We start from the raw sequence: 23834 nt of genomic DNA, 5'->3' as shown, positions 1-23834 counted from the left end.
TGCTGATAAGCATTTGCTGGTCATTTATTTAAGGATGTGTATACTGGACCCCCACCTGTTAATAATGTGTGTACATACCCTGTAAACCACCCTTCTTAGTTCACTTTACAACTTATTTCTCTAAGATATAAACCATTAATCACAGGAAATCAACCACAGCAGACAAACTTGATTTGTTATTTTTAAAGCTTTCTACTCCAAATAACACAAATATTTTATATATTAAACTTAACCCTTTCCATTTCAAGTTTGCTTATGTGATTCCTTTGTACAACAGCGAACTTAAAAACGATTGGCCAATATCAAAACTTCCATGCTTGGCAGAAATCCTGGAATCACTGGTGAAATTACATTCATTTCAATTCACAATCATTTAGCAGACGCTTTTATCCAAAGCGACTTACAATTCAGATTATATCACATTCATACACCGTAGGCACAGCTACGGGAGCAATTTTGGGGTCTGAAACATTCACCCAAATAGTTTAAGAAGGATTTATTTAATGAATTGATAATATAATGAATCATTACATACAGATAAGTCCAGTGTTCGAGCCCAATGGCAAATGTATTCACGATCAGCTGTGGGAAGGTGGCAGAAATATGACTTAATAACAGTTATATATCATGTTCATAATTTAGGCTAGTTGTTTATTTATTCAATTTAGCTTTCTTAAAATTAATCTTTGGAGCCGACGTGTTTGAAAACATGCAACTTTTACTTTGAAGGCGAGCTGTCTCTGTTTAGGTAGGGGGGAGTAGCTTCTAAAATCTATTCCTGCTACGGTGTACGCTGTATTCAGTTCAGCATGGGCAAACCCAACACAGCCAGAGGAGGTAAAAAACCCGAAAGCGAGAGCGAGGAAAGATATGATGGCGGCCTAGCATCAGACCTAGCTAGCGGCGACACCACACATGGCGGCGGCAATAACCCAGCGCTATCCTTCGCTGACATGCAGAAACTACTGGCCGGTATGGAGGAGCGAATAATCACAAATCTGAATTCAAAAGTGCTCTGTGTTACACTTCAAAATGCTGCATGGTAAACGCGCAGTGCGGTCACAAGTTGATCTGGGTTCCTTCTGCAGTCACCAGTTGACCTGGTTACCCTTGCTCTTAGGAACGACTGCTGACTGTGTTTTACATTTTTCTATATGCTTCCAGCAATTTCATCGTATCTATCGTGGCGTAACGGCACTGCCTCTGCCCGCCAGTTGTTTTTCCACTCAATGATATGAGTTCGAATCCCGTATATAACTTTTTTTTTTTAATTGTACATTTTTTTAAACTGTGCTACAGACTTCTTCTACGTAACACAATCATATTTCCACAAAACAGGCTCCAAAGACGTTCATGTGTTTTTTTTACCAACTTTATTATTTCAAAGGAAGGGGAATTTGCTCCCTTCCTGTTTCAACACAAACAACAAGCAAGCAAGCGACGTTTCAAACTCGAGTGGACTACTTTCCTCAAAAGACTCACCAACGTCGAATCCGGTATGTTTTGACCACAGACTGTAAATGAGAAGGTTTGACACTTTATTGCAAAACTAAACAATGCGGCATTCACGAGGACAGCTACGTGTTCTCTACCCATTCTCAACAGCTGCCGTAACTACGACAACAACAGACGCATTCGGCTGAAGGTCGCCAGTTAACAGGGTCCCTAGTTAAACCGTAACAACGGGCATACCTGAGAGAGCGGAGGGCACCCGCCCAACTTCCTTCATTGAGTCCTTCATAGGAGAATTATTCGGCGCTGACGCTTTCCCCCGTGGTTTAGCCGTGGACAGAGCGCACAGGGTGGCCATCCAGAGGAGACCGGACGGCGCGCCTCGTCCCTTCATAGCCTGCATTCATCATTTCCAGACGAAGCAGGGTATAATGCAGCTGGCACGAGAGAAAGGTCCCCTGTCCTACAGGGGCGCGGGAATTCATATTTATGCCGACTACAGCGCTGAAGTGGCTAAAAAGAGAGCTACTTTTTCCCCTGTCAAATCCGCACTGAGGAAAGCAGGGTACCAATTCAGCCTGATCTTCCCGGCTAAGCTCCGAGTGATCGTCGATGGAACCAGGCACGAGTTTAACACTCCGAGTGAAGCGGCCGCCTTCCTGGAGAACAGTCAACCGGCAGTACGAGACCCCGTGGCAACCATAACAATGTCTGTGGAGACATTACCTTTTAGTAGCTTATGTTAGTTGGGCTAACCGGTGAGTGAATTTTTTTGCTGGCTAAGATGACACGTTGTATAAATAGTAAACCTTATGAACAGTATATTACTAACTTGATCGTGCTCACATAATGCTGGACATCCATATACACTTCCCCCAACTTTACTAACCGAATGTCAAACTATATATTATATCCCCACTCTGGTTTAACATAGTCATAGTTAATGCTACTTGTTCTTATTTTTTTTTGTTACTAAGTACTTAAATGGGTATCTCATCTCCTCTTGTTAAATTCTAACTCCTGGATATACAGAACAGCTGTTTGTTGTGTTGGTCAATGTTTAGAAAATGACTTTCAATGTACTGCTCCGTAGACTCTTTAAAAGAAGCGGGTCTCAGGTTAAAATCCTCTTTGTTTTTGCCTTTATAATCATTCTTAAAGACAGAGTTTAAAGTGCATGATAGTGATATGCACAAAGTTTGTAATAGTACAACGGATAGGGTTAACAGGTCTAGGTGCACAGGAATGGAGCCTTTAATGTATTTTATTTATTTTTTCTTTCCTTTTTTTTGTTTTGTTCTTTGTCCCCCCCCCCCCTGCCCTCCCTTCAGCGCTCTGTTGCTATATCCCTCTTCTTAAACTACTATGAGCGGTTGGTCCAGTAAGGTGACTAACGTCCCAACCAAGTTCATATCCTGGAATGTAAAAGGAGTCAATAACCCAGTTAAGAGACAAAGGGTCATGTCTCATTTACAACAATTGACAGTAGACGTAGCATTCCTACAAGAAACCCACCTTTGTAACACCAACGTTGCTGGTCTCAAGCGAAATTGGGTTGGCCAGGTGTTCCATTCCAGATTTAATGCAAAGGCCAGAGAGACAGCCATATTGATTAATAAAAACACCTCTTTTCATCCCGATGAGATTATTACCGACCCAAACCGGAGATATGTTATTGTTACTGGACAACTCTGGGCTAATCCTGTGATTTTGGTAAACGTGTATGCCCCTAACTGCGACGACAGTAATTTTTTTGAGAAGCTATTTCTTGCAATACCTAAGCTTGACAATGGATTGCTTATAATAGGAGGTGATTTTAATCTTGTGCTGGATGTCACCTTGGATAGGTCATCCCAGAAACCTCAGAACCTTTCCAAGTCGGCTGGAGTTGTGAACAATTTCATGCATAAGTGTGGCCTTTCAGATATTTGGAGGTTTAAGTTTCCCAACACCAGAGCTTACTCTTTTTTCTCAAATGTGCATCATAACTATACCCGCATAGACTATTTCTTACTTGATAATAGACTGCTGCCTAAGGTTAAGTCCTGCTCGTATAATAGTATTGTCATATCGGATCACAGTGCCATTCTATTTGATTTAGACCTCCCAAACCGCCCACCCCCAAACAGAATTTGGAGACTCACCCCTCTCTTACTTACAGATGACAATTTTGTGAAGTTCATTTCAGCCCAAATACAATTCTTTCTAGAGACTAACTCCTCCCCAGAGATCTTGCAAGCTACATTATGGGAAACTCTTAAAGCATACCTCCGCGGGCAAATCATAGCCTATTCCTCTACCATCAAGAAACAGAAAAACTCCAAACTGACCGAAATTTCCCAACAGATCCTGGATGTGGACTCTAAATATGCTCATTCCCCGACTACAGATCTTTATAAGGAACGGTTAAGACTCCAAACTGAATTTAATCTTCCATCTACTGATGAGGCAACACGTCTAATCTTAAAATCCAGACATAATGTGTATGAATTTGGATATAAATCTAGTAGACTACTGGCTATGCAAGCCCGCCAAGTGGCTACCATCCGTAATATCACAAGATTCAATCAAACACAGGAGAAACGTTGATAGATCATAATGACATAAATAAAACCTTTTTACAATTCTATTCTAACCTTTACACCTCAGAATTTAGCAATGACCTCGGCCCCTCATGTGCCTTCTTTGATAATTTGACTATCCCTACCGTATCAGAGGAACAAAACACCAATTTAGGTGGAGATATCTCAGTTGCTGAAATCATCATGGCCATACAATCTATGCAGAACAACAAGTCACCAGGCCCGGACGGGTTTACGACGGAATTTTATAAAAAGTTCTCCTATCAGCTGGCACCAACTCTTAAAGCAATGTTTAAAGAAGCACTCTCCTTAGGCATTCTTCCTATAACTCTGAGACAGGCCTCTATATCCCTACTGGCTAAGAAGGATAAAGACCCAGTATTCTGCTCATCTTATCGCCCTATCTCCCTACTTAATGTGGATTTTAAAGTGCTGTCTAAGGTCTTAGCTAAACGCCTGGAGAGTGTGATCTCAGATATTGTCTCACCTGATCAAACAGGATTTATCCAAGGCCGACACTCCCACTCAAATTTACGAAAACTATTCAATGTTGTCCATTCGGCCCCCTTAACGTGCCCAAAGGTAGTGGTTTCTCTTGATGCAGAGAAGGCATTTGACCGGGTCTAGTGGAAATACTTATTTGCTGCCCTCCAAAAATTTGGCTTCTCTGAGGAATTCATTGCCTGGATCAGATTATTATTCCTCTCCCCTAGCAGCTGTAATCTCTAACAATACTCAATCTGACTACTTCCCCCTTGGGCGGGGAACAAGACAAGGGTGTCCTCTTTCTCCTCTCTTGTTCGCACTAGCCATTGAGCCCCTGGCAGTGGCACTGCGACTCTGTAAGGACTTTAAGTGTATACCTCGGGGTGATTTAGAACTGAAGGTTTCTCTTTACGCAGATGATTTGCTGCTGTATGTCTCTGACCCATCTCTATCTCTTCCCTATATTCTAGATATCCTGAATCGGTTTGGGAAAATATCAGGATATAAGCTAAATTTGCAAAGGAGTGAACTTTTCCCTCTAAACTCTGAAGCAGAGGCACTCCCTTCCAGCCTTTTCCCCTTTAAGGTGGCCCGGGATGGCATTAGGTACTTGGGGATTGAGGTCACGCGCTCCTTTCATTCTACTTTTAAAAATAACTATATTACCCTTTTGAATAAATGCAAACAGGATATGACTCGCTGGGCCTCGTTACCATCATCAGTAGTGGGTCGTGTTAACCTAATTAAAATGATAGTATTACTCAAATTTTTATATCTCTTTCAAAATATTCCTATCCTGATTAAAAAATCTTTTAAAAATAATCTTGATAAAAATATAATTTCTTTCATATGGGGGACCAAACCTAGTCGGATTAGCAAGACTCAACTCCAAAGACCAAAGCGTGCAGGAGGCTTAGCTTTACCCAATTTTCTCGTTTACTATTGCATGCAATATCCAGAAGCTACTTCACTGGTTTGAAGACAGGCCAATTGTGGGAAAGGCGGACTGGGTACAAATAGAATTTTCCTCCTGCTGGCACCACCTCGGCTCAGTGGTCTGTGCAGCCCTGCCCCTTCTTAGCAATAACTTGAGTACAAACATAATAGTAAATCACACAATAAGAATATGGGCTCAGTGTAGGAGACATTTTGGGCTGCAAGGAGCCTCCACCCGCTCCCCCATCAAATTTAATCATATGTTTATTCCCTCCTGTACAGATAACGCATTTACTCTATGGTTTGATAAAGGGATCAGATCAATCCATAATTTATACATAGAAGACACGTTTGCTCCATTCTCCCAATTATCACAAATCTATGATCTACCAAGGAACAATTTTTTCCGCTACTTGCAGATCAGGAGCTTCGTACGAAACACGTTTGACTCATTTCCGAACAAGCCCATGAAATCTCATGTTGACAACCTCCTAGAACTGAACCCGAACAGTAGAGGATTGATATCCCAAACTTACGAGCTCATTAACAATATCAACCCACACTCCTTGAAAAATTTAAGAATGGCCTGGGACTCAGATCTGGGAGTGGTTATAACAAATGACCAATGGGACTCTATTTTAGACTTGATATATACATCATCTCCATCCGCTAAATACAACTTAATACAGCTAAAATTGGTACACAGTGCTCATTACACTAATGCTAGATTGGCAAAAATTTACCCTAACTCTGATTCATTATGTCCTCGATGTAAAGGCCAGCCAGCAGACTTGTTACACATGTTCTGGCTATGCCCGAAACTCTCCACCTTTTGGATAAGTATTTTTAAAGCTTATAGTGAGATGTTTGCAGCTCAATTTGACCCGGACCCAATTTGCGCACTCTTTGGCTTAATACCAGAAGACTTCCGTGCCCGTTTACCAAATAAAGCCAATGTGGTCGTAGCCTTCACAACACTCCTTGCTCGACGTTTGATCCTTCTGAGATGGGTCAAAGATGTCATGTATTTCTTGACACTTGAAAAAATTAAATATACTCTCAGAGTGTCCTCCCAAACCTTTCGTAAAGTATGGAGACCTTTTCTAGAATACCACGACTCCTTACAAGAACCTCTCGACAAAGACTAATGTGGATCCCCTATCCGCCCCATAGCAACAGTGAGCAGCCCCTCCCCCCTCCTCTTTTTTTTTCCTTTGTATTTTTTTACATTTTTTTTGTTTTCTTTAGCTATTAATCATTTTATTTTTTACATGTAACTTCTCGCTATTATTTTTATTTTCCAAATTGCTTTACTTTGCCTGATCGATTAATGCAATTATTTGATATTATGTCTGCATCTCCGTCACCTGAATGTACCTGAATTTACCTGAATGTATAAGTTCCATAGCCTGTAACCCTGCATTGGGTGGGTTGGGTGGGCAGGGTCGGGAATGAGGTTTTAAATTTCAATCTGTAATTGCTCTCAGATATGTGTGAATCCTCTTCCCTGGTGGGATAAAAACTGTGAAAAAGAATTAAACATATTTACAAAAAAAAAAGAATCGTAATGATATGGGCGGGAATTCCTTGGCTCGAAGCGGTGGAGGCAACACTGATGTGTGGCCCCTTTGCCTGTGACGAACAGGAGATCCTGCAGGGAAGTTCGGCTGGCCGGACTTGAGCTTGGGCTTGAGTAGTCGCGGATGGTTCGTACGGACTTGGGTATGAGTCGTTTCGGAGAGGTAGATGGGCTGGAGTGGACCATATGTGTTGGTCTTGCGGCATTTGGGGCGATAGACGACTGTCGGGAGGATGGATGTGATGTCTGATGCGGTGGCGTGTCGCGACAGATGGTGGTTGGAGTTCGAGGCGGTGAACTTGGAGCGGCGAAGGAAACCCACAAGAACGTGGACTTTGATACTTTGTCCATGAAGGGAGACGGATAGCCTGAGCGGAGTGTATGGATGCCACGGGTGAGGAGGTCCGAAGTGAGGGGTAGACGTTTGGGCATAGGGCGTGGTTCGGCTTTACGGAGACCTTCAAGTAGCATAGCGACGTGTGAGTGGGTAGAGGCTGGGCACGGAGTTGCGAAGAAGTTAATTCCGCTTATGTAAACCCGTATGGTGGAGGACTTGATCTTAAGGAGGGAATGGTTGAATGACTGAAGTTCGTGAGGGTAAGAATGTCGAGTGACGGGAATGGAAGGCTGAAGGAGACGTGAAAAGCTTTGAAGCGGTTCTGTCCGGTGAGGTACAATGAAGTGTTTGAGCTGTTGGGGATGCCATCTTGAGGAGAGGAGATTAGGTGTTCCGGTTGCGGGGTCTTAGTCTCCGCATGAACGGCATTGTATTTAGACGATGTGACCGTCCTTTATTAATGTTGTCTCCGGCGGCGCTTGTCTGAGTAGATGGCAATGGTCTTTTGACCGTTCATGCCCTGAAGAATGGCTGCTATGATTAAGGGATACGTTTCGTAGATCAGAAGGACTGAGGGATGAGAATTGAGGTCATGCGGCTGAGAACTGCTTGTCACCATGGAGACCATCGAAGCTGATGGAGGGTGCTGCGTCTGTGAAAAGCTGGATGTCTTCCGGCTTGGTGATGTGTTCGTCATAGAAGGAGATGTCGTTCCGAGAGGAGAACTGGTATCATAGTTTAGCTTGATTTTGCGTGCTTCGTCAGGTGTGACATGGTCATGGAGGTTTGTAACAGAGGCGGCGACTAACAGGATGTGTGGCAAGAAGGATTTTTGTTTATTCTATTAATTCGATTTATTTAATTATTTTATCTGGTGGAGGAAAGCTGACTGTTTAATCCGTGTGCTGGATTTGAGGAAGGTAGCGTGACGGTGAGGAAGTCGTCTAGGACAGTGATTTTCAACCACCGTGCCGTGAGAGGTAGTCAGATATGCCATGGGAAAATTTCCGATTTCGCTTAATCAGTCCAAACTCAATATATATATTAATTAGTTGCTTCGAATAATTTGCCATTGTTTGAGCATCTGAGCCTGCAATATAGTGGTTGGCTAAGTAATTAAATACTCTTCCGTGGCAGTGGGTGACAGTAGGTAGCACAATAATGACCTTGGTAATTTAAGACGATAGAAATAAGTGATGCGCGGGAGAGGTTGTGGTGAAGATACATTTGTCAAGATCTGGCAAGGTGCTTCGGATAAGAAATTTTCTGGCTGCTCTTGGACGGACGCATGGCAGGGTAATACGCATCCTTCCGAAGGAAGGCGAAAAGGTACTGGTAGTCGGGTTCGGTGGTAAGGACTTTGAAGGTGCTGGTGATGTCTGCCTTAGGCGAACAGCTTCTTGGCTTGCGAGGCGGATGGGGGACGTGGCGTGATCGATTCTTATTTACTTCATTGAGTCCAGGCTGGCAATTAGGTGAAGCCTGGTGACATTTGAGCAGGTGGGGAGTGGTTGTTTGAGTGCAGCGGCCAAGCTTGGTTAGCAATTCCCAGGAGATGTGGGGATTGAGTGTGGATGAATCGATAGTTGAGCGAGTTCGATGTAGTTACTGGTGAGAATATGTTGCCAGGTTGAACATCTGGTGGAAAGCCTGAAACAAGAAGAGTGGAGACTGTTATAGCAGCATATTAATGTCCATGGTTTCTTTTCAGTTTTCATATCAGTGTAATGTTTTGTAGGATGTCCACAGCATTTTGTCCATTTAGTGTACTTGCTAGTACACCACAGTGAAGAGCTAGCATTCAAATTCTGAATATTTTGGATGGATTGCTCGCTTAATGCTAAAGTGACACGCATTTTCTATATGTCCTAAATGTAGATGACTCACACCTTGTATTTTGACAAGAAAATTCACTCATTACTTGATTCGGAATTTTTGTGAAGTATATTTGTGTTCCATCATTCATTTACTTGCATTCTTTGTGCTAAGCTGGGTTAACGGATCCTTGATTTATCTTCCTATTTAAAGGCCTTTTGGACTCACAGAGATTCAACAAAATGTGAATCCTCGCATCTGATTCTGGCTAAGAGATATATCGATGTATTCCCTCAAATTAAATAAACACCTCTAATATGCTTTTTTTAAATACATTTTTCCTTGGGTTGTATTCAGATCCATTAGAGCATGTTCTCCCTTAATAAATCATTAGAATAATACAGCCAAAGCAAGGGGAAACCTCAACATGCTTCTCTTTTTTACAGTGGTGCCGCCTGCCAAAAACAGGAAGGTGAAAAAAGAAAACTCTAATTACAGAGACAAACCCATGAATGACAGCTGAGTAATCCAGTTAATTATAGTTCCCACACCTACACCTTTAAAAGGTTGGTTTTTTTTGTGATTCTGTTTTCACCTCAGGCCACATGAGACAGACATTTCTTACAAAAGGGTGGGATCATTATTCTGCTCATGTCAACACACGCCATTTGTAAATTCACAACCAGTAATTTTAAGTTTTACTCACGATACAATGGAAAATAAACACATTGTCTGGCATGAAAGTGAACTTCCTCTCTGACATTCCAATGTTAGTTCTACTGTAACTCTTGCATCATGCTGATTGCATTTAAGCTCTGCTGGGTTTGCCCTGTGGGAAAGAACAAACAAAACAAAACAAAAGGTATGTGACTGTGGTGACTGTGGCTCAGTGGAAGAGCGGGAAGGGAGAGGGAGAATGTGTCATTATCTTTTTTCAAACTGACATAGTCTCACTTAATATACATGCCTTAGTTTTATGTTATAATGCTCAACAGTGTCCTGCAATGTCTTCCCGCTTTTACTATGACATTTTGAGTTTGAGGGTCACTGGTTTTATGTATGCACTGTTCACCTTCCTCTGTCTACTTTTTACTTACACTTACAGATGAAGTGTTTCATTTCCAGGGCATCAAATACCGACGATTTGTCACGCCCCTCTGCATCTGATAATGATGCACAAGACACCCTTTAGTGTCTGTATGAGATGCACCGGGCTTCCAAGTAACTACAACATAAACCCATGTGCGTCATTATTAGACACTCAGAGAAAATGTTCCAGGAGTGTGATGACAAAGTATTTAAAAAATCCCAAACAGGGTGAAGTGGGTCAAACAAACGAAAGTTTTTTAACCAGGAAACTGCTGTTTGCGCCCCATGCATAACCTACAAGGTGTTACAAACTAATTCATCTATATATATATATATATCTAGAACTAAAACAGGGAGCGTATCTTAAAGGTATTGAATAAAGCTTAAACACGGCAAATCTTTTTAACTCCCCTGCTTGTGTTGATGACGTTATACTGCCCAGATGAAACATGTGATGTTGGGGTTGTGTACGGTATGTGTGGCTTAGTGTGGCTCTCAGTGATAAACACACCAGAGATAATGCACTGCTAATGGAAGTCTGAGTCACCTAGAGGAAGTGGTCACACTCTCACCACGCCTAGTCCCCAGTGGCACAAAACACTGATATTCTTACGTAACACTCAGTGATTAACTTCATGGCAGCCGTACAGAGTAGTAAACTGAAGCATTTGTTTGTATGCAGAGAAGCGGCATGATTACATTTGCATACAAGATGTTTCTGCCTTTAAAACATGCAGCTTTGAATGAGCAGAAAGGTCTGACATATGTTATACATTAGCATAATGGTTTTTTAAACAAGAGACAACTGGCTTTTAGCCGCTCTTCAAAGGAAACCTGTTGTGACTGTGACCTATATAGCCGACCATGAAGGGAAGAAGGAAAATAAGAAAAAATGAAAGAATAAATATGTAAGAGAGCGTGCACATAAACATGATTGACCACATGTCCTAACACCCCTCGGTCTCACATCCAGTCTCTTGGAGTCTAATTCCAGCAGCTGTCCAACCTCTGCACTGGACTGAACAACAGAGCAGAGACAAGAGAGTAGAGTTTGTTTGCTGTTGACATTAGGTTCAGTGTGTTTTTTGATCTCTGCTATGACTGCTTCGGCCGATAAAGCTGATTCTGATTCCTGTCCAGTTTTGTCCTGGGAAGTGTCTTAGTGCCTGCATCATCACACTGTCAAATTCTGACAGACAGACTGGGTGCTTTCAAGAAGCTCTGGTTTCATCTGTGTGATGTTGTGCAGCTACGTAGGTTTTTTCAGCTATTTAGCAATATTTGAAATTACATTTGGGAAGAAATTAAAGGAAACAAGAGACACAAAAATGTGCAGTCTAACTAAATAAAGTGGCCAAGTTATCTGTGTCACACAGGCTATCCAATCTATCTCTACATACATATTCCTTTCTTATGGAAAAAACATTATTTAGTAATGAAGAACCGAGTCAACTGATCAATAAGGGTAGCTTCTAGTAGTAATAAAATCCTCAAGATACCTATCCCAAGGCCACTGTAGTTTTCTGACATGCTTGGAGAGGGAGGGGTGAGCAGAGTGGTATGTTATTTATCCAACAGGAAGCCCGCCACTTTGGATTTTGTGAGTTAATTTTAATTTTACAAAAACTTGTTTGGGGACTTTAGGATGAACAAAATTCATGAAACTGTACACTGATGTTCAAACTAGTATTCATTTTAATTTGAGTGCGAGTGTGAATTATCGGCTCTTGAGCGCCCACCCAATCACTTTAAACTGTCAAATGCATTTGTGACACCCTCGGTATACCTGAAAACTTACAAAACTTAGCACACACTTCAAAGCCTATTAATATTGAGTGATTGGCTTCATGAGCGGGCTCCATAGCACCTACTAATGTATGAAGGACCTTAGTTGGGACATGGATGCTTTGATATTCACCAAATTTGGTGCACACATTGCGGGGGGTCATGATTTCAGACATATTTCACATTGGCTGTCATCAGCTCCGCCCAACCGAAAGTATGCCATTTTGAAGATTTCATGTATTTCATGTAAACTTTTTCAAACTCCTCCCTGGTTATCAGATTTGCTTCAAATATGGTCGGTATAACCCGCCGAGGCGCCGACTAATGTAACGCTAAACTGCTAAGTAGTAGTTGTACTGTACAATATACAATGATCTCATAGGTCATGTGACAATACAATTTTAGTTCACTTTACAGGTGTGAAACAGATTCATCTCAAATTTGGTCTGAATAATTTCAAGACGTTCAATATGCTAAATTGTGCGAGCACGAGTTTTCCAGAAACAGCGTTGCTGTGGCAAGGCAGGGAATTTACATGTTTCGCCATGACGCAGGAAGATGTTGTAACTTGACTTCACATGCTCTGATCTGCCCCAAATTCCACGTATTATAAGTGTCCCGGCCTAAAGGGATCTACACGTCCATATTGAGATATAGTCATAGCGTCACCAACTGGCAACAGGAAATCAGCCTCATGGGAGAAATTCCATCCGATTTACATAAAATATAAATGTTGGGATCTACACATGATATACAGCAACATGATATACAATTTGTGTATGTGTCCTCTAGCACCACATAGTGGACACAGGAAATGGTACAAAATTTGAAATATGTTATTTTCATCACCATACAATCAAATTTGTACTGGCACTTTTGGATACTCACATCACATCCGCGTCAACCAGCATCCAGTCAGTACCCCCAACGTGCACAAGGGGCGAGAGCCCATCCATCGCTGCTTGCAGCTTTAGTTAGTAATTGGGTTGTAAACAGATCTGAAGTCCTGACTTGTTCGGGGTGTTTGTGTGCTCAAGCTGGGTGGAGCAAATGTGTTTCCGGACTGATATGAAGTTTATATTTCCCTTCATGCAAATATTTTCCTGGTTGTATAAAGCATTGTAAATGATATAGCATTTTCAGTTTGAATTTCACCAGTGTCAGATTTCTTCTTTGTCTTGTGCTTTGGAAACTTTCTTAGTAATATTTCATCCTTGAGTGTATTTCTGGGCTCTAAGGAATTCTTTAAAGTTATCTTGACAAAAGAGGTATGTTTATGTTTTCCCAGATCGTATTTTTAGAGACAGGAAAACCCCTTGTGGATAAGTTATATTGTGATTTGGGTCTTGTCACATTTGTTGCTGGGTTGTTGTGGATTGGAGCTTCAGCATGCATTAGCGACTGATAGAAATTGTTTCTTTTCTATGGCAAGAATGTCATCCGAAAAAGTGTTTCTTACCTCGATCATGTATTGGATCCATAGCAGGTTTATGGTTTGTTAGGTGAGTTAGCGAATGAGCCCAGATAGTGATGACGATAGTTGATCTTAGATTAACTATCTCACGGTGATAGACAGTGTCGAAGGTTTTGGTACCGATTAATCATGGTAACAGCGATTTTGTGTGACCTACGGAGTGCCGGTAGAAGCCATTCACAATTCGCAAGAGAGGGTGTTAGACATGTTGGAGTGTTTTGCGAAATTGTGATGCCCCTACACGGAAGGCCATGGTTATTAGGTGTTAACAAGCACCGTACAAAACAACAAATACAATTTTTTAGAAAAACAAAAATGAAATCGAGAGAAACATAGAGCGGTGGGTCTCTTGTAAGATTGCACCTGTTGCACAGACATGTTTCTGTTGTCACACACACTCTGCTGCACGGACGTGCGGGTGGGGGTGCACACACACACGCACACACTCACGTTCCTGAGGCTGTCCAGGTGGCGATTTCGTAGGTGATTGGGTTTATGACCTAGTAATACAGAGTTGTGACCCACCTTCAGGGGGACAGGTGGAGGTGATGTGATGTTTGCACAGCTGCAATCACGATATTGGCGTTCTGCCTTAGGCCCCGGCGCCATCATGTCTCTGCACTCACGTTAGTTACTTATTATCCTTTATGGTTACTTTAAGCTTCGGTTAGGGTCATTGGACCGCGTCTGCATTCCTGCACATAGGCGCAAGTTACGCAAATGGGTACATATATATAAGAATACCCTGGTATTAATCTTACGCTGGGCAAAAAGGTGTATTATGTTTTATATCATGTATTGTTTGGATTATCATGTATCCCTGTACCCTGTTGGCATCAACCAGTGAGCAGGGTGTGTCATGTGTCCTGAGTACCAGCAGATGTCATTGTGTTGACATATACCTTTGACCTGGATGAACAGTATGATCATCCATGTATGACAAATTTAAGGGGGGTTACCATGACACTGTCATGACCCAAGGCACCAAGAAAGGGGGAGTTACTTTCCCCAGGTGTTGGTAGAGTATAAATATTCTCGGTTTTCAAGAAACAGGGCTTAGTCGGGGGAGGATTCCACCAGGTCTGAACCTGCGCTGGGTTAATCTTTAACTTTTTTCTCCGGACATTTGAAAACAGCCTGCTCACTGAGGGTTCAGGGTTTTTAGATACTTTGTTGATTTTTATATTTTCATGTTAATCACTTTTTCTCTGTATTTGGACCAAGAGAATATAGTTTGAATTGGACAAAAATAAATAAGTAACATTTGAACTTTTTTCCGCCGACTCTTTTTCTTCATCTGTTTTGGAAAATCAGAGAGGAGAGGGCTCCTCTTAAGGGAGAGACCTCCCAGCCCCTGTGTTAAGTTGACGGAGCTCCAGCACGGCACACGACTGATGCATACTTTATGCGCATACACATCTACACATACTAGCATTCGTTTTCTATCGTTAAGAGAGACCCGGGGAAGTCCCGCTTTAGTTTGAAAGAGCTTTATATCTGTTGGGCTCTGAGCAGGGACGAACAAATTTTAAAATACTTAATAAAACCGACGGCTATTCGATGTGTATATCAATGTTTGCCGATTCGGAAAAGAAAGCAAACGAGCTATCGATCGTGCTTTTGTTGACGATTTATTACTATTTAGTGCAAACGGCTACCGGGATAAGTTTCTCTTAAGCGGAGACAATCGAGGCAAATCAGGGAGAAGGGAGCGGGAGCCACTCTCCCTCAGGCCAGGTGAGCGAGTCACATAGAGAGAGAACTGAACTCTGCCTCTCTTCCCCTTCTCGCAGTCTCTTGCTGCAACAGGGGCGCTCACAGGGGACGACCGGACAGCGGGGCACGAGTCCCGTGGATCCGTGGTCACCCCGGCGGCAGCTCGGGTCTGCCCGTCGCCGGCGAGGTCCTCTCAGTTCGCGCATACACTACTGAGGGATCCTCGTTCCACTTTTGTTCGTTTCAAACAAAAGGCCTTCTATTTATTTATTACTTTTTTTTTTGAGAAATTAAAAATTTTGATAAAAAATTAATTTTTAATAAATAAAATTAATTTTTATTTTTAAAAATGAATTAAACTGAGAAAGCGTGCGGGGGCACCGCGCGCTACAGGTTCACCAAACCATAATATGTGCAGGTTAGCTGGACCTCTTCCAAAAGCAAGTTCATTCATATCATATTCAAAACTGATCTACCAAATCTCAATCCAAAAAAGAGTAAGAAAAAGACACAAACAGGAGTGAAACTTAACTGCAATTATCAGGGATTATAATGTTACAGAGGAACAGTGAACATGATCAGTTGACCATGACATTGACACAGTATGTGTCAGGATCCAGGATCCCTGTTTGACCCGTTGTGTGTTACCTCTGTTTCCCCCGATCTCCTCTCCTCATGTGTCCTGTCATTCCCCTGTTTGTTATTGTGTGCCATGTGCTCTGTGTTTGTCCTCTGCCTCCAGACACTTCCCATGGCCACACCCCTGATTAGTGCACAGCTGCGGACACTCCAGCTGATTACCTCCCGCAGGCTGACACACCAGACTCAGATCCCACTAACCATTCCCCTGGCACTATATCAACTCTGGTCCTGCAGTCTGGGGTTGTCAGGTCGTATCGTCTTTCACCCGCTTCAACCCCGTATCATCTTCTGCCTCGAGCGCCTGCCTCCGTTGTCTGCCGGTCCGGGAATTCCCCGTGCCCTCCGTTGTGTTAACGGACTTCATACTGCCGCTTGCCTGCCCTCCGGTGTCGAGCCACGGGACATCACACCGTCAAGCTGCCTGCCTTCCGGTGTCGAGCCACGACTCACACCGTCGATCTGCCTACCCTCCGGTGTCGGACCACGGGCTCCACACCTTCCTGTCCTCCTTTATTCTGGCTTAATAAAACCTATTATATCAACTTCTGTCTCCTGTGGTCTTGCTATTGGGTCCTAACCGTGAACTCCCGTGACAGTATGGTTAAAATGTGGGTACAGTTCTGGGGTTATACTGAACAGAGGCAATGAATTTGAGTACAGCATGTAACAGTTGAAGGGTTTCATACAGTTTGTGTGCAACATCACAAGCTCCATCCATCCATCCATTTTCCTCTGCTTATTCAGGGTCGGGTCGCGGTACAAGAAAAACTCACCCAAAAAAGGAAGAAACATTAAGGAGAGCAACTGTCACAGTCTTGGTTAAGTTTGTTTCCTGTAACAATAGCAATATAACATTGTCAGAGATAAACAAAAATAAAACAAAATAAAAAAGGATCTTCTAGAAGACCAGAATAAATATGAAGGTAACAGCTCCACCTGTATAGTAACTACTATTACTTATAATAGGCTATGATATAGATTAATAATATATATTTCAAAAAAACAGGCCCATTATAAATAATATATTTAAAATATAATTGTATACGTATGTGCGTATGCGTGCATGCATGTATGTGTGCATGTGGGTGTTAATGTATGCATGTACGTGGGTTTCAATTGTTTGTCAGGCAAGAAAAACAAAAATCAATAATAATAATAATAAATACATAAAAATATATATATACTTATATGCCTCTACAAATATATTAATAGGATGAGTGGTGTCACGTTTGTAAAAACGTAGTGAAGGATGACCAGATGGAGTGGTGTTCTGTTGTATTATATATGATGGAGGAGGTTAGATTTTCCATTGAAATATATTCTATCATTAAGTTTTTCCAGTGTGTGATGTGTGTGTTATTCCTTGATTTCCAGTTCATAAGGATAGTTTTCTTGGCGATAGTTAGGGCTAGGAGGAGTAATCGGCAGTTTGTTTTGCTCAGATTTATTGTTGAGATGTCTCCAGTAAGCACAGTGAAGGGGATAATGGGACGAGGCAGCCCAGGAAGACAGACAGTGACTCAGTTATTTCTTTCTGTTACGCCCGGTCTAGGGGAACCTGGATGCAGCATACTATAAAGGCTCCCCGCTCTCCCACTCACAAGAACGACCATTTATGCTCTAATAAAGTCCATCATATTTATTATTCATACCATTTGTAGTCATATACGTCAGGGTTTGCCTGGCCCAAAACAATAAACAAAACAATCTTTATTAATCAACTACCTGACCTACTCCCAAACTGAACAAAACAAAAGACAGGCAGCTTACCTAACTCCCTACCCAAAACAGGAGAAAACAAAAGAGCGGCTCACCCCTACCACTACATGGACTGTTAGTTAAAGTATGTGATCAGCGATCCGTGTTGCTGTGCAGCACGGTCCGGTTGGGAGCCGGGGAGAAGAGAGAGAGCCAGCCGGCCACCACAGGTGTCTTCTTATGTCCCGCCTCATGAGTCCCCAGTCCAATCACCTGTCATTTACAGGATACAAAGAAAACTGTCACAACACACAGCACCACCCTCAGGCATGGAGGCACACAGCATGTATGATCATATATTATGACTCAAAGTCATAACACCTTCAGAGATGTAAAGTAACTTTGTAAAACCTTTTCTTTCGGTTTCTGAAATCGGGTAAAAAAACGGGCAAGATCACCGCTAGACCACGTACAACCAAGTGTAGCTCAAACATGATACTTATACTCGTCAAAGCTGGATCAGCTTATGTCGATTCAGTCGAATGTGGTTTCTGATCTACACGTGTTCTTATGTGGTAATGGAGGGAAAAAGCTGTGAAATCAGCCTCTTTTTTTGTTGTTGTTGTTGTTCCCACTTCTTTTATTGTTGTGTGGACATGACGGACATTGTTTCTCTATAGATGATCATCTAGAGGTAAAGTAAAAAAATATATATAAACACAATATCCCCAGTCTGTCTAATCGCTATGTTAGCTGGGTGGAGCTAGTGCTGATCCACATCACATCCCCTGGGACCTCTTTCGTTGGTCACCTGGCCGGTATCCTGGTGGGTCTGCTCTACACTGCTGGACCACTGAAGGCCATCATGAAGAAATGTGCAGGGTTTGTGACTTCGAATGGATATAACTCCCGGTCCAATGCGTACTACAGGTCTTCAGGCTCTTCAGGTTCTTCAGGCTACAGTGGCACTGGTGGAGGATACTCTGGATACCATCAGTCTCCACCAGATCACACAACGAGTCATACACCATCCTATACAGGTGGACTAACGGAGGAGGAGCAGATAGAGGCGGCCATCAGGAACAGTCTGCATGACGGAGGACAAACCAGCCAGAGACGAGCTCCACCTCCCTACGGGTTCCACCTCTCTGAGGAGGCGACAGCTGAGGATATCAGGATGAGGAGACTTCGTAGGTTCGACAGCTGAATTGCAGAGGGGAACAAGAATAAGGTGTAGGTGCCAAGAGAGGAGCTCCCTCCTGAAGCAAATTCTGCTTCACAGAGCAAAGTTTCTGCTATTGTTAGTGTTTTGAACAAGGATGGCGTTTGATAGATTGGATATTTATTCTTTTAATGCAAAATCTAAAATAATGTTGTATTATTGACATAAAGACAGCTGACAGTGGCTCAAACTTTCTTAAGGCGCTTAGACTTTATGACGAGAGCGAGGAAGAAGACACCATTAGAGGAGGCAGAGTATCAAGATGTCTTTGCTATTTTGAATGACAGCACTTGCTTATATTTGAATTCCATCCATGAGGTTTTGTTACATACACCTAATGTTAAATTGTTTATTTGGTGCCGATATGTAATTTGAACACATTATGTGTCTACAGCACTTCTAATGGTAAATTGAGTGCTATTTAATTTACAACCAAATTTGTTTTCAGAAGGGAACCATAGATGGTGGTTAAGTAAATAAAAAATGCATGAATTGACATATTTTGCTTTAAAGATTAATCAAGCCGAAAACTCAAATACGTACCTGTCTGCTACAAAATTATTTGACATGTTTTGTGACATTAGAGACCATTTTATTAGATGTATTTTACTGATATCCCTGGCATTCATATTAACTGTAAAAAGTGGGCTTATTTGGCAGAATATGCTGCAGTAATAAAGCCAGTTCTTTACTCGCTGCAAGTTGAGGAAGCTTCAGTCAACCGTCAAAGTCTGTGGATCCCTCCTTGGGCCCAACAATGTGGCATCCAGATGTGTTTTGGGGATGTCATGAAGGACCCAGTGTGTATTACTGCTACTCTTCTCTTGCCAAAGTTCAGGACATGCTGGATCACAGAGGACAGGATCTTAAACACCTGTTACATTTATTTATTTAAGAAGGGATTGTTTTGCTCTCTTTTAGATTACTAATCCATGTATAGGTAACTTTCATGGCTGTATTGTCAGTGTATTGTTCCAGAAGGATGTCAACAGTAAAACTGCTTTATTCATTTATTTTTCAAAAGGGCCTGACTACATGGAAGGTCACTTCACCATCAGTAGGGACGACAATGTTCCCTTGACAATGATGGGGATGACATCTTTGCATCCATGAAGACAGGAAACTCAGAGGTCAGAGAGCTTGAGAAGTACCTTGCATGTCCAGCCACAGAAGATATGGATTTTTTGCAATAATCAAATCAGAGGAAAACCCTAATGAGAGTCAATATGAGTGAGGCTGCTGGGCCTGATAATAATCCTGGTCGTGTACTAAGAACACATGTCAACTAGTTACATAAACTAGTTGACACATGTCATCAATGACATTTTCAACAGATCACTGTTGCAGGAGAGAGTTCCCACCTGCTTCAAGAAAGCCACCATCGTCCCTACACCTAAAATGTCTGCAGTGTCCAGTCTAAATGATTATCACCCAAAGCCAACAGATCCACAGAGGATGCCGTCTTCACTGCTCTCCACTCAGCCCTCACACATCTTTAATAACACCAACATCATAATGGTGTTTGTTGATTTCATATTCTCAATGATCTTCCCCATGAAACTGATAAACTTAGCACTCTTAAATACCTCCCTGCATCTGATTATTAGACTTTCACACAAACAGAACCCAGGCAGTTTGGATTGGCAGCCAAACCTCCTCCACTCTAAGACTACATCCACACTACTCCGTTTCTATTTGGAAGCAGATTTGTCAAATAGAAACGATCTCCGTCCACACGGGCGTTTCAGCATCATTTTCGAATTGATCTGCATCCACACGGCAACCGTCGAAGACGGACAGCACGTGACCATTAACGTACACTGGGCATGCACGTGACGGTGTAAACAGGAAGTGGATTGGTTGCTTAGTTTAAAAAAATACGACAGAGTAATAAAGTAGTCTTTAATAATGAAAGGTTGTATTTGATACTTAAGATCTTCCTCTAAAATAGTCCTCTATAAACTCAAACAGACAGTTCGTGGAAAGTTTTAGAAGTTTTATTTTTCAGACTTAGTTACAACGCTGCGGGTCTATCTCTCTCTCTCTCACATCAAATTTACTTTAAAATCAACACTTACACGTAAACGTTTACTAGATTATGGGTCCATAAATGTGGTCAACACACGTCTCTCACTCGTCTCTCACTCTATTCTGCTCCTGCTTCGTGCAGAAAAGCTTAGCAGATCGCTAACAGTAGATCCGTGAAATAAAGACCATGGAATCCGTAGAAGAGTTTCAAGACTTTAGTGTGAATCTTTCTTATTTGCAAAACTGTGGAAACACAATATGAAATATGGCTTTACAAACTGTCCCTATACACATTACATGAATACAAAACAACAATCCATGATATTCATGTAACATGTTCGACTAGCTAGCTTCTAAGCTAATTTTAACATTACCGCCAATGGAGAAATGCTAACCGCGATTAGCACTTAATCTGGACTCGGGAATTGTCGCTCATCGCTCGAAGAATAGCTCGCCTCCTCCGCCTGTAGGCAGTAGCAGCATTGTAAAATGATGAATTTAACTCCACAATTGCTGCTAGTACAGACAACAACGCAAGCAAGGCTTGTCATTCGTTATCCATGTTGAAATGAATCGCTGGTCGCCCTGCCGCCTGTTTGTTTTCTTCCAGGTACGGGTCACGTGATAGTGAGTGTGACAAATCAGGGACGGAGACGTCATGGTTGTTAAGAACCAATCCAGTAGTGAACACGGGTGTGGGCGTAATTTTTTCTAAACACATCCGTTTCCAACCGTCCACAGTCAAACGCAACCCCGGAGTTTTCAAACACCTCCAATCTCGGGGGTGTTTTCAGACTCCTCCGTTTAGGGTGCTCCAAAACTCCAGCGTAGTGTGGCCGCTCAGTGTAAACGTGGCAAAAACGGAGTAAAAAGTGAGTAATGTGGACATGACCTGAATTTGAACACCGGAGCCCCCCAGGGCTGTGTGCTCAGCCACTTCCTGTTCAAGCTGTAAAACTACCACTGCAACCCCTGACATGAAGACAATTCTGTTTTGAAGCTTGCAAATGACACTACATCAAATGGAATATGAACAACGATATAAAGAGGAAATCAACAACCCATCAGAACTTGCTGCTCAGTGTCAGTAAAACCAAGGAGCTGATTATTGCTTTCGGAAAAAATGGAGGCAAAGACCCCTGTTTACATCTACATCTGTTCAAATTACACCTGTTTACATGAGGTTGAGCAGTTTTAAGCCAGTGAGTGGTACAGTTGTTTTTTACATGTATATTCTCATTCAGGGGGTCTGAAGTGTTAATCAAGGAGTCTGTGTATTTCACACAGTATTACCTGTTGACACGTTGCAAGGCATTCATGTAATATTGTTTTTAAGGATGTGTTTTGAAAATAAGGGAAAAAAATGAACCAATTACTGACTTTTTACTGGAATATGATAAGATTTTTTTAATGTTTTACTTTGTGTTAATTAGATAAGCATTTGAATGTGTTGAACACTGAATGCATGTACACGATGTAGGAAATTTAGGTTTAGAAGTGTGTTTTAGGATTGTAATTAGAAGTGTTTCTAGTAGGATTTATAGCACCCTTAGAGGTGGATAGTAAAATGTTAGCAAGTACTTGGGTTTACCAAATATGCTTGTAAAGCTTGTCAAAGACTTTGCCAGAGTTGCAAATTCTTATCGGATGTACCTATAGTATGTTTACCATAGAAGTGTTAAGCCATGAAAGACAATCATTGAATGTATAAAACTGTGAAGAATGGTCAAGGGACAGACAGTGATTTTAGACAGGCATTCCAGGGACACGCAGAAGAAACATCACACCTGTGCCAAGGGTCCTCCAGCTGGCTGATGCGAGAAGGAGGAGCTAGCTGGATTTAACCAATAGAAACAAAGACGGACATTTTGTGACTTTTTACGAACTATATAAGGAAATTCAGAGAGAGAATTCGGCCTGTTCATCTCATTTCATCTCGGCAGGTAACAAGCTGATCATATTTCTATATCGATACTGTAAATATTTCTACAGATTCTGTAAATAGTGTACTTCATTTTGCAATTGTTTTAGCTTCTGTATTAAATACTTTTGATTATAATTTGAGCCGACGGCTTTTTGGCACGGCTGGACCACGTGCGGTTTCTCCCACAGTTTCGAGAGGTTCTTGAACCTAACAACAATACAGACTGTATCCAAGTCTCTTATTTAAGGAACACGTGCAGTTGTAAGTTCTTTGTCTAGAATTGGTTACTGTGGTGATATTCACTGGTTGCAATGACGTCGACAGGGCAGATTCAGAAGAGGGAGAAGAATGGATAGTTTTAGATGGATGGTGAGCACAGGTGTTCCAGCACAGAAATTATGAGAAAGTGTTTTTTGAACATTAAAGAATGTAAACATGTTCTAGTAGAAACCCAAAATACAAATATGTCTCTAAACTGCAGTGAACAGTGTCAGCAGCAGTAAACCCAACTTTTTTCATACATGCTTTAAAGGTGCAATATATGGGATTGAGAGCATTAGTATAGCAAAAAACACTTTCTATATGATTTTCTCTGTGCTTTGATTAAATAGCAGGGCTGGCCGCATGCCTGTTTGTGCATGTGAGCGTGCCCTATTGGCTACCTCACTGCCGCTGCTCTGCACTCTGCTCATACAGTCGTTACAGCTGATAACAACTTTCAGACCGATGGCGTTGTCATGGAAGTGTAGAGCCCATACTCTGGTCCCCCCTCAGGTAGCGCTGTTAGTCCCATTAGCTGCAAGCCGCTGGCTCAGCTGTCGCCATGTTAAGAGATGTTGAGAGGCAAATATTCCCAATCCAATATATCAATATCAGAAAAATAATTAAATGAATGAAGTCACAAATACAGCAAATATCACATTGCTTTAAGAGCAAGAATAAAAACTACTTTTTTACTTTTTTTTTTCAAGGAGACCTTGATGAGAGTCGCTTTACTGCTTGCTCTTGCCTCTGCTTGCATTTTCTTGCTTCAATTTGCCAGATATATCACATATATCACTCCAACGCT

At 41.9% G+C, this 23834-nt stretch overlaps 1 long non-coding RNA gene across 1 annotated transcript; it reads left to right on the top strand.

Annotated features, from left to right (window-relative positions):
• Positions 1 to 659: 659 nt before the first annotated feature.
• On the top strand, positions 660 to 14804 carry LOC142964818 (uncharacterized). Its single transcript, XR_012957580.1, has 2 exons — positions 660 to 972; positions 1388 to 14804. It is a non-coding gene; the product is annotated as an uncharacterized LOC142964818 (long non-coding RNA).
• Positions 14805 to 23834: the final 9030 nt, after the last annotated feature.

The sequence above is a fragment of the Anarhichas minor genome, unplaced genomic scaffold, assembly GCF_050575085.1.
Source record: "Anarhichas minor isolate MPS153535 unplaced genomic scaffold, ASM5057508v1 ptg000032l, whole genome shotgun sequence".
NCBI lineage: Eukaryota > Metazoa > Chordata > Actinopteri > Perciformes > Anarhichadidae > Anarhichas > Anarhichas minor.
This window is presented reverse-complemented; position numbering and strand designations above follow the sequence as displayed.